This window comes from Taudactylus pleione, unplaced genomic scaffold (genome assembly GCF_031769625.1).
Source record: "Taudactylus pleione unplaced genomic scaffold, aTauple2 ptg000848l, whole genome shotgun sequence".
In the NCBI taxonomy this organism is placed as follows: domain Eukaryota; kingdom Metazoa; phylum Chordata; class Amphibia; order Anura; family Myobatrachidae; genus Taudactylus; species Taudactylus pleione.
This window is the reverse complement of record NW_028285250.1, coordinates 729,930-741,979: the sequence shown is the minus strand read 5'-3', so window position 1 is coordinate 741,979 and position 12,050 is coordinate 729,930.

The window sequence follows — 12,050 nt, the reverse complement described above, 5'->3', positions numbered from 1 at the left end:
TGTTGTCCAGAGTCTGGTTATATACCCTAAGGTAGCAGTCCATTGGAGGACACTGTCAGCTGACAGCAACCAATGCTACCATTTGGTAAAGGGTTAGTCAGGTGAAAGTAGACTGTCATGGCTGCGTCCATGATGGCAACTGCAGAAACCACATCACAGAGTGAGCACATGGATGTCTTAGCAGACCCTAGGTATAATCCTCAGTGCGTCACTCACCACCACACCTGGCGTCTGACCACTATAGAGATCAGGGGAAGCCGTCACTGAGGTGAGTAATGACCGGTCCTAGGCTGCAACCTGACAGTACCCCCCATTTCAGGGTGGACTCTGGACACACACAAGGCTTATCAGGAAACTTTGAATGCTCATACCAGCTGTGGAGCATGGACATCAGATGCTTTGATCCCTGCTCGTTTTTCAGTTCCGTACCCCTTACAATGAATGAGATACTGCAGATGATTCAATTGGTGTCGAGATTCAAGGATCTTTTCAAATTCAACTCCCAATTGAGTCTGTACTTGAGGAGTCTTGGGTGGAGAACACTGAAATTGATTAAGGATTAATGGATGTAGAAGAGAAACATGAAATGTGTTGGAAATCTTCAACTGAGGAGGTAGCTCAAGTTTATATACTTGAATTAATGATTTTGAGAATACTATATGATCCAATGAAGCATGGAGCAAATTTCATACTTCGAACCTTTAGTCGAATATTCTTAGTTGACAGCCGCACCCTATCTCCAATCTCCAGAAGAGGAATGGCCAGATGTTTACGATCTGCAAATTTTTTGTAATTACTAGAAGCATTTTTCAAAGAGGAATGAATGTTTTTCCATATATCAGACAGTGATTTCATGAGGTTAGTGACAGCAGGCACTTCCATGGGAGGTAAATCTTGGAAATCTGGAACACACAGATGTCTTCCATATACTGCAAAAGCGTTTGAAGAAGAGTGGTGCCTAAACTTGTGGGCAAACTCTGCCCATGGCAATAGATCAAGCCAGTCATCATGAGAAGAAGAAACAAAGAGTCTCAGAAATGTCTCCAATTCCTGATTCACCCGCTCAGTTTGGCTATTTGTCTGTGGGTGATAGGTGGAGGAAAATTTAATTTTATTTCCACAAGAGGCACATAAAGCCCTCCAGAATTTGGTCACAAATTGCACACTTTGGTCCAACACTATCTCCTTTGGTAGTCCATGAAGATGGAAGATGTCATGAAAGAACATTTTAGCCAATTGTGGAGCAGAAGGAAGTCCCACCTAGGGAATAAAATGGGCCATTTTTGAAAATTGGTCCACTACCACCCAAATAGTATTATATCCTTGGAGGGTGGTAACTCAGAGATAAAATCCATCGACAGATGAGTCCAAGGAACATCAGGAATAGGCAAAGAACGCAACGGGCCAACCATTTTCTTGCAAATGGACTTATGCTGGGTACACTTGGCACAGGAGGCAATAAAGTCCCGGACATACTCTTTCATAGTGGACCACCAGTTGGAGCGCTGTAAACACTTAAATGTCTTGAGGATGCCTGAGTGAGCAGCAAACAAGGAGGTATGAACCCAGGTTAATAGATTTGTATGCAACTGTGGTGCCACAAAGATCTTTGCAGGTGCAGGAGTAGGAGGATGAAACGGAGAGTAAGCAAAAATGAGATGGTCTAGAATATGATGAACTTGATGTTGCTCTTCTTCCTATGGAGGCAGAAAGGATCGGGAGAGTGCATCAGCCTTTTTATATTGTATGCCAGACCAAAATTGTACTTTAATATCAAATCTGGAAAAGAAAAGAGACCAGCGGGCTTGTATAACATTCAAATAATGAGCTGTCTTGAGATAAAGGAGATTCTTGTGATCCATGATGATCGTAATAGGAAATTTTGCACCTTCCAAAAGGTGTCTCCACTCAACTAGTGCCAATCTCATAGCCAACAATTCTTGATCCCCTATAGCATAGTTCTTCTGAGCCGGAGATAATTTACAAGAAAAGAAACCACAAGGATTATTCTGTCTTCAGCCACTTGAGATAGTACAGCTCCTACCCCTACAGAAGAGGTATCGACTTCCAATGTGAAGGGTTTTTCAAGTTGTGGTTGACAACAGTAGAAAAGGCTGTTTTGAGGGCTTGGAAAGCTGCCACTGCTGCGGGAGGCCAACAAGATGGGTTAGCATCCTTCTAGGTCAGAGCCGTGATGGGAGCAACAATTGTAGAAAAGTTTAAAATGAATCTCCTATAATAATTGGCGAAGCCAAGAAATCGTTGGATGGCTTTCAAGGAGTGCGGTTGGGGCCAATCTTGGATAGCTCTTAGCTTGTCTGAATCCATTTGAAGAGAATTCCCTGATATAATGTGCCCTAAAAATGGTACAGAGGACTGTTCAAAAAGGCATTTAGAAATGTTCCCGTAGAGATGATGACTTCAAAGATGAGACAGAACCTCTCTGACATGAAGGCGATGAGATTGCAAGTTCTCTGAAAAAATTTGAATGTCGTCCAGATAAACTACTACAAATTTGTAAAGGACATCTTGGAAGATTTTTTTAACGTAACTTTCAAAGACTGCTGGCGCATTACACAAGCCAAAAAACATCACCAAGTATTCATTATGGCCGTCTCGCATATTAAAATCGGTTTTCCATTCGTCTCCGGTCTTGATGCGAATTAAATTGTAGGCTCCCCGGAGATCCAATTTAAAGAAAATGGATGCTCCACGCACCTTGTTAAAAAATTCCGAGATGAGTGGTGAAGGATACCTATTTTTTATGGTGATTAGTTTCAGCATACGCTACTCTATGCAGGGTCTGACAAAGAAAAATCCAGCCGCAGCGGTCTTATAAAACCCTTAGCAAGGTTTTCTTTTATGTAATCAGACATAGCAGCTGTTTACGGAACCGAAAGAGGATTGATATGGCCACGAGGTGGTGTCTTCCCAGGGATAAGATCAATGTCGCAGTCCCAAAGGTGATAAGGAGGCAATCTGTCCACAGCTTGTTCACAAAAAATGTCAGTGAAATCTTGATATGGTTTGGGTAAATGAGAATCTGGTTTGGAAATAAATTGATCAGATGTAGGAAGCGTCGAGGCGGATGTAGTAGAAACTTGTTGAGTTCATACTGGAACCATACGAGGAATACACTGGTGAAAAAAATGGGATCCCCAGGCCAGGACATGCATGGTGGACCAGTCCAGTGTGGGATTGTGGGCTTGTGAGAATGGGTTGTTTTAGGTAGAACCAATTCCCTTTGATGTAGGCAACCCACTCAAAGTGAAACAGGTAGTGTAACAGAAGATATTGGCCCTCATTCAGAGCCGTACGCTCTGAGCAGAGCGCACGCTCTGAATGAGGGCCGGGCTCCATTTTCATGGAGCGTCCTCCTGGACGCTCGTATAGCTGTGGGTCACCACCCACAGGCTATACGAGCGTGCATTGTGATGGTCGCGATGGTCGAGACCATCACGACCATCGAATTTGCGAGCCGGAGCCTGCGGTTGAGGTTTTCAACCGCAAGCTCCGGAGTGATTTTGGCTCTATCAGAGCCAAAATCACCCCCACTGACATCACTAGTGATGTCAGTGGGCCGGCTTCTGACGGGAGGCGTTCCCGTGGGAACGCCCCCGTCAGGGAGGCACGCCCCCGGCACGCCCACCAAAGGGGGCGTGCTGTCAATCAACATTGACAGCACGCCCCCTTTGATCGGACACAACGAGCGAAGGACTTTCCTTCGCTCGTCGCGTCTGGCGCATGCGCACGACGGAGCTCCCTCCGTCGTGCGCATGCTCAGTCCATAACATCGACCCACTTGCGAGCGGACAGCCGCTCGCGAGTGGGTCTGAATCAGGCCCATAATGTCTCCAGGGATAATATTGCCATTCACTATAAAAAGAGCCAACTTTTTAGAAAGAGGAAGAACTGGGATTTCTAGTTCATGTGTAAGAGATTCAGAAATAAAATTTCCAGCAGCTCCAGAGTCTACCAAGACTTTAATATTTTTTATTAGAGACTTGAAACAAATAGACACCGGTAGAAGACTATCCATCTATGGGAAGACTTGCTTAACACCCCCAACAGGACACTCCCAGAGCCAGATAGCTTTTCCCTAGAAGAAAGAGTTTGAGAATATGATCAGGGGCTGCACAATAGAGGCAAAGATTGTTCTGGAATTGGCGTGTCCGCTCTGCCGGAGTTAACCGAGACCTGTTGATCTGCATAGGTTCCTCTTTAGTTGGAGCAGAAGAGGAGAAACGTGCAGCTGGCAGAAATTGATAATTGAAATGATCTTCACGCCGTTTACTAGCCTGCCGTTCTCTGTGGAACAAGTCTACCTTAATAAATAATGATCTTACTTCTGATAAAGATTCCAGAACATCTCGAGAGGCCAATTCGTCCTTCATCCTTTCGGACAATCCATGAGGAAATGCTGCCCTAAGTGCCTCATCATTCCACTTTAATTCAGAAGCGATTGTTTGGAATTGAACCACGTACTGCCCCATTGTACGTGTTACTTGTCGAACTTGAAGGAGATCAGAGGAAGCCAAGGCCGTCCGGCCTGGCTCATCAAAAATTTTCCTAATTAGAAATTAGAGGACCAGCTTGCTTACATAGTGGGGAGACCCAGTCCAGGGTGGTCATAGATAGTAGAGAAATAATGTATACCACCTTTGACCTTGGAGTGGAAAAGTTCTGGGGTAGGCACTCCATCAAAACGCTCAAGAGAGACCAACTGTAGATGAGATTTTTTGCGTTACTGATACTGGAGGATTTGCAGGAGCAGATCCAGAAGGAGTAGGAAGTATATTCGCCAGAGTCGGCTGAATGGTGAGTAGTTGGCCGGAGAGGTATGAACGGTGAGTAGTTCCTGTAGGTATTGAGCCACCTGATGTTGTGCTGCCTCCTGATTCTCAATGCAAGAGGTGAGATCTTGCAACGCCCCTGCAGCCTGCAATCCAAAGGCTTCCATATGGCCTATACAAACTGTCACGATCAGGCTAGGGTGTTTCTCTGCCACGGAGTTTGAAGCTATGGATCCAGCTTGAGGAGGGAACAGGAGGCGAGGTGCCTGGATAAGTGTCTTTCTCATCCACTAGTACCGGATGTTGGTGACACCTGACCAAAGGCACAGAGTCTAACTTACTGGGAGGTGTTCACCAGTGACCCCTCCAAGCGGGATTTGGGATTAAGTTGCACCAATCAAGCAGGTCATGGATCCGGCACAAGTGGGAACAAATGAAAGAACACTATCAAAGGGAAACATAGGGGATAGATATTGGAGGTTTAGAATAAAGTGATGTATGGAATACACACATAATGGTTTCAGACACAGAGCTGGCACTGGAGGATGATGTAATGAGATGATACTTGAATACACCCACTGCGGCTTCAGATGCAGAACTGGCACAGGAGATTGGTATCACAAGATGGTACTTGATGAATACAAGTACACACGCTGTGGCTTTAGACGCAGCACTGTCACAGAAGAATGGTATCACGAGATAGTACTTGATGAATGTACTAAGTACACACACTGTGGCTTTAGACGCGGAGTTAGTACAGGTGATGTCAGAATAGATTGTACACAGAAAACATGGGTGTATTCAAGTACCATCTCATTACATCATCCACCAGTGCCAGTTCTGTGTCTGAAAACCATTAAGTGTGTATTCCTTATTCACTTGACCCGGGTTATTTTTCAGGGACCCTTTTACACTGAGCTGCGACCCGGGTAGACCCAGCAAAAGCCCAGGTTTTTGCTCTGGTGTAAAAGGGGTATTAGAGGAAATGGTATCTGCACCATTAAGTTGTATAGTAACTAAGTAGTCTAATAACTTATATAGGCAACAACTTATGTAGGTAATTATTCCATTTGTCAGTTTTGGGGTCAGGATGACTATTTTCTCCCTTTAAGGTTAAAGTGGTAACTGTGGTGATCTGGGTTTTATCTTGCCCTCCACCCGGGCAACGCAGTTAGAAATTCTGAATAGCTGAAAAACATGTGTCTTTTTCAGCCTTAATGACGTAACTATGTAATTATAGCATTTACACTGCCGATAAATTATTACTACAGTATTTTATACTGAACACAATATAATGTCATAAACTGTTAATAGCAATTAATAATAATATCTAGCCTCTCTTGGCCTGGCATCATTTCCATAAACAACTAGCAAAGTCCAGTACATGTGAGTGGCATGTACAGGGAAATAATCAGCTAATGTAAATCAGACAGATAAAGCAGAAGTGAAATTTCTAGCAGAAGAAATGAGAATTGTGGCAAATTGTTTGAAGGTCGCTGTGTAATCATGTGATAAACCATACTTCTAAAAATGTGTACACTTTTGTATCGCTTATATTTGGTGGTTTTAGTCATTAAATACCTTTTGCTATTTTTAAATAGTCTAATTTCTTTTAATTGTGTTCAGGTGTAACCTGTGATGTCTTCCACGGAGGTCCTTTTCAGGAGCACCTGCATACACACAACACTTGTGCCTCCCTTATGGGTCTCTTTATGCTGGTGGATACTCAGGTTAGCCCCAGGTGTTCCTGATAGGACCAATCTGACAATATTAGGAGAATTAGGCATAAGGGCAGGAGTACAATACACTCTAATGGTGCATACACACGGTACAACCTGTACAACCAATGATATCGCTGATGGATTTCCCTTCAACTGTCTGTAGTGCTGGGCAAACAATTTTGGTTGTACACACTGATAGATATCTATGATAGATAGTCATCTCTTATTATGCAAATCGTGTTGAAATCGTCCAAGTTGGCCTGCATGTACGGAAGACCATATATATCGTTATCGTCCACGCGGGAACACGCATCATTGGTCAATGTCAGGTTGGTGACTGCAAAAAGTGAACGATAACGATATGAATGATATCGTTATCATTCATGAAAATAATATCGTGTGTACGCACCATACGGTATGCAAGCCAAGGTCACTGACCCAGACAGACCATGTCCAAATCATAGAAGGCAAAATGGAGATTTCAAGCAGACCGATGGCATATTAATGTTCTTGCAGTGCCATTAGATAGTCATACAGGGGTATTCAATATGGGAGATCCCCCGTATTCAATATAAAAGCTACGAAAACGGGAACCTGCGAAGTGGGATCTGCGTAAAAATACGAAATTTACCTGGAATAAATTGTAGGACCCCCTAAAGCTGTAAAAACATGGGGGATCACTATGGGTACCCCCGTTTTAGCCTGCAAATGAAAGTCGGGGATTTAAATAGCCGCAGCAGGTGTTTTTTCCCGACATTGAAGAAGTGATGCAGAAGAGCACTTAGGTTATTTTTTTTCGTTTTTTTAAGTGGTCCCATCAAATTTGGGGTACATGAAAATGGGTACTAGCATATTTTTATGTCCCTAAAGTATACTTGCAGAATAGCCCTGAACCTATTTCCCTATTGTTAAACACTTTTTTCCTATTTTTTTTTTTTCACCCCAATTTTTAAATACATTTTTTGGGGTGTCCCTATTTTTTTTTAAACTTTTTTTGACACAGTTATTTTTAAAATGTCATTCCCAGGGGTACAGGCTATTTTTTTTAAGCCTGCATCCCTAAACCCCAATTCTGCACTTTTTTTCGCCACCTATTCAGTGGTGAAAAGTTATCCCCGCTTTTTGGTTGGAATGAAAATCTGGTAACGTATGGGAGTAAATAATGATCAGCAATTTGCTCCTAAATGCCAGAAAACAGATGAAAATGGTCGTCAGACAAGTTTGTTAAATGTTTGACCTAAGCAATTTGTTCACACAACAGTTTTTGTCCATATTCTATAGATTATAAGCTTGCGAGCAGGGCCTTCCTACCTATATTTCTATCTATTATTACCCAGTTTTGTTCTATTAATGTATACAATTGTAAAGCGCAACGGAATATGCAGCGCTATATAAGAAACTGTTACTAAATTAATTCATTAATTAATTTTACGGCGTTCAATTAATTAATTTTCTGGCGTTTGGGAGCAAATTGCTGATGGTCATTTGCTTTCTTACCTTACCAGATTTTCATTCCAACCAATCAACTAGTTGGCTGGTTGGACAGATAATCTTTAGATGTGTGGCCAGCTTTAGTAGACACATCTCCAGTGGCGGATTAGCCATATGCTGCATCAGGAGACCTCCAGGTGAGCCAATGTCTTAGAAGAAAGGTAGAAACTAAAACAGGCTTAGTAGGCATATCCCCAGTGGTGGATTAGCCAGAGGCTTCACCAGTAGCTCTGCCGGTGAGATGATGGCTCAGAGGACTGCTTATTTGTTTATATATATATATATATATATATATATATATATATATAATTTATTTTTTTTGCCTTGTGCCCAGGTCTGGGCAGTCTGGTTCATCAAGGCCGGCTCTGGCTTATTCATTTCTGTCCCAGCATAGATATGCTTCATGGTTGATGGCCCCTCCCCAGACACCTTACTCCTTGTTTTTGCTGGGTCTACCCAGGTCGCAGGTGCACTGTAGTAGATGGCACTCGCGTCACTGCTCTCTGTATTGTATTGTGGCTAGAGCTCATTTTTTTTTTAACCCTTCCTATATTTTGTTGTGCCCCACCTACCTTTGATTTGGTCCTGCCAACTAGAGGCCCCTTTCTTAATTTTATCAATCTGCCACAGTACATCCCTATAATTTTGACCACACAATTTTCATGTGCAAAATCATTTCATTAGCATCTGGAACATTTGAAGAAAGAAGAATACTATATAGTCATAAACCTTCACTCAGGGGCGGATTGGGCCACCAGGAAGACAGATTCCCCTGGGCAGGAATGGAGGTGCCCAAGTCCTCCCTCTCTCAAGGGGGGAGGGAGGTCATGTTGCCGATCGGATCACCAAAGTTATCTGTTATCTAACATGATGGATTTCACTGATTTTCTGATCACAATATTATAGTGATTTGCAAAGCGGTGAAATTTTACATAGAGGATTATACTGATCCTTCGACGGATCACAGAACTTCAGTGTTTACGATCGCAGGATCACAGGATCGCGAGACATGTCGTTAGATGTATGGGGGCCTTTAGACAAGTATTAATAGGAAGGTACACAGATCAAATTGAGTTTCTTATTTAGTAATAAATACATAAATAAATATTTCTTGCTCCAACAGTAGTAAATGAGCAACCTAATCATTATCACAATCAGTAAGGCATGAAACAAATTAGCCAGGATCTGGATACAACGAACAGCCTCTAGCATACAAAACAAAGTACCAATGTGCAGTAGTTGCTCATTAATAACAATAAAATATTATTACTATTTAAACTAATGCTGGGTGCACACCTAAAGATTTTCTGCCCAACCATATAACTAGTTGATTGGTTGGAATGAAAATCTGGTAAGGTATGAAAGCAAATGACAATCAGCAATTTGCTCCCAAATGCCGGAAAATGGACAAAAACTGTTGTTTGAACAAATTGTTTAGATCAAACATTTAACAAACTTGTCTGAACGACCATTTTCATCTGTTTTCTGGCATTTAGGAGCAAATTGCTGATCATCAGTTACTCCCATAAGTTACCAGATTTTCATTCCAACCAATCAGTTAGTTGGCTGGTTTGACAGAAATTCTTTATGTGTGTACGCAGCTTTAGAAATAAGGCTTATTGCTTGGGAGGGCTAAAAAAAAATTAACCAACACAATTTTCTTTATATGATACAGAAACTGGTAACATTGTATAAAGATTTGACAGGTGTTTTATACAATTGTGTTAAAAGGAGGAAGTGAAACCTAAACTAACCAGAATAAAATATAACTTGCACATGCTATTGCTGTAACAATTTGCCATGCTGACAGCCTTTATAATGGTAAAGTATATTGTTTCCAGTAGAACAGGGAGATCAGGAGCGTGGGGTCTCCTTGCTGCCAGCACAAGGCTAATACCTCTATTGGGGGAGTGAATAAATGCTTGGGTTCTTTGCGTACCCTCTGGGCTATAGGGGGCAGGGAAATTATAAAGACATGGGTAGCTGGATAGGCACTTTTGCCACCTCCCCACAGAATACAGGGTTCCATAAATCCCCATCATATTATACCAAAGAATAACATAGTCAATTTTCAAATAAATTGTGATTAAATAAAAGGCGCACATACATTTGTTCATCTTTAAATCTTCTTTTTAGATCTGTCATAATTCAGATGGTAAACAAATCTCATTAAAAAAGAAAAGTGAGCCGCTCTCATTCTAGCACCAGTAAATGGTCAGATCCAGTATTCCTCTTTGGTGGCCAATCACAAGTGTTATCTCTTGCTGGCCGCTGGTGTTTGGCTGCTAGTGACCCAGCGAAAGAGAAATGTTTTGATCATCCTCTGCGTTAAGTGGTGGGTCAGCTTCAGTTATATATGAAGGGTTCTAAAAGTATGTGTGGACCTAAGATATATATACTGTAACATAATAAGTTTCATGTGGAGAGAAAAGCTGTGTACACATCATATGACGGTGCGACCCAGTGATGTGGCGAGCAGTGTAACGATACATTGTGCACGCTGTACACACTGCAGGATCTGGTGTTGTTCATTGCATCTTCCCACCTGACGTGCAGGACAGCAATGAACGACTTCCGAGAACAGCAAATCATGCGTACGGTATATCATTCTGATCTGCGGTGGAATAATATTTTGTATGATACATTGTATCGTGTGTACCCAATTTAACACAGGCAGCTTCTCTCCTCCCCTGGACTGACTCAGATGCTGCTGATTATGCATTAGGAAAAGGCCGGAATTCAAACTCCACTGCATTGGCTTCTTAGCCTTAAAATACCTGCCTTGCCATTTCTCCTGCACCGGTGATACCCCTTTCAGACTTAAGATTTGGGAAATTCCCATGTCTCAGGCCGACCCTTGTAAGATCAGGGTCATGGACCCGGGACTTCGTCTATTTAGCACTTCAGATCGCAGTCCCCATTATTGTCAATGGGGACTACAATCTGACCCCTATGCACTAAACTCCAAAAAGCTTCTTCAGATGGTATAAACTACTATAAGTCTATGGGGGCTCCAGGGGCAGGAGAGAGATCTTTCGATCTCTCCCCCACAGCCCCTGGCCGGCCCCGGAAGCTGACGCTGTGCGCATGTGCAGTGTCAGCTTCCCCCGGGGAAGTCTTTCACTTCTGTGAAAGACTTCTCCTAAATGCCGGGGATATAACTCGCAGGGATTGAGGTTACTGCATCCGCTGTCCCTGCGAGTTCCCCGTAGTACATAGCTGGGATATTTTCATTGAAAATTAAAATATTCCCGGTGAGATGAATACAAAATAATTGCGATCATATGTACATAGACCCCTTAGCCTTTTATATTAAAAAAGTTTGCGTTTTTATTACTTCTATTATTTCACACTTGGTATTATCTGTATTGCTGTGTTTTCCACCTCTTGTCATAGTCTGTTTTCTGTACCCTACACCAGTAATTTTGTTATGTGTGCTGTGCTGCTGCCGATTTGCTTGCCAGAGGATCTTTTATCATTTCTCAGTTACAGTACTCCATTCGCAGCATTAATAATGAACCTGGCCTGTGGTTCTAATTTTATTGCTTAGTTGTTAGACAAGATTTATGCCCATTTATGCTCTGGTATTACAGCAACCATTAATAAGCCATTACTACCCAAGCTGAAGTCCTGCGGGCACATGCTCATTCCTCCTTTAGCATGTGCATGCATCTAGCACACGGAACAGGTCTGAGGTGCCATACCAAGTGTCACCGTCCCATGAGACATCTCTGCACCCCAAACCTTTTCTTATTACTAGAACTACTTTACTTCTACTTCACGTTCTGTAAATTGATACAGGAATTCAAATGAAATATCTCAGTTAATATTGAGACTACACCCTTTCTATCCATTGCTGGGGAATATTAGCAATCTAGTTCATACCAAAGTTATTTATTTTTCATTTGTAGTAAGATGTGTCTCCTGCGATACAACATATTTCCTGCAGATTGCGAGCTGCTTTGTATCCCTGATGATTTGCTGTTTCTGTTACAAAGTGAAAACCCATGATAACTGAGCAGGTGGATAATAGCATACTATCACT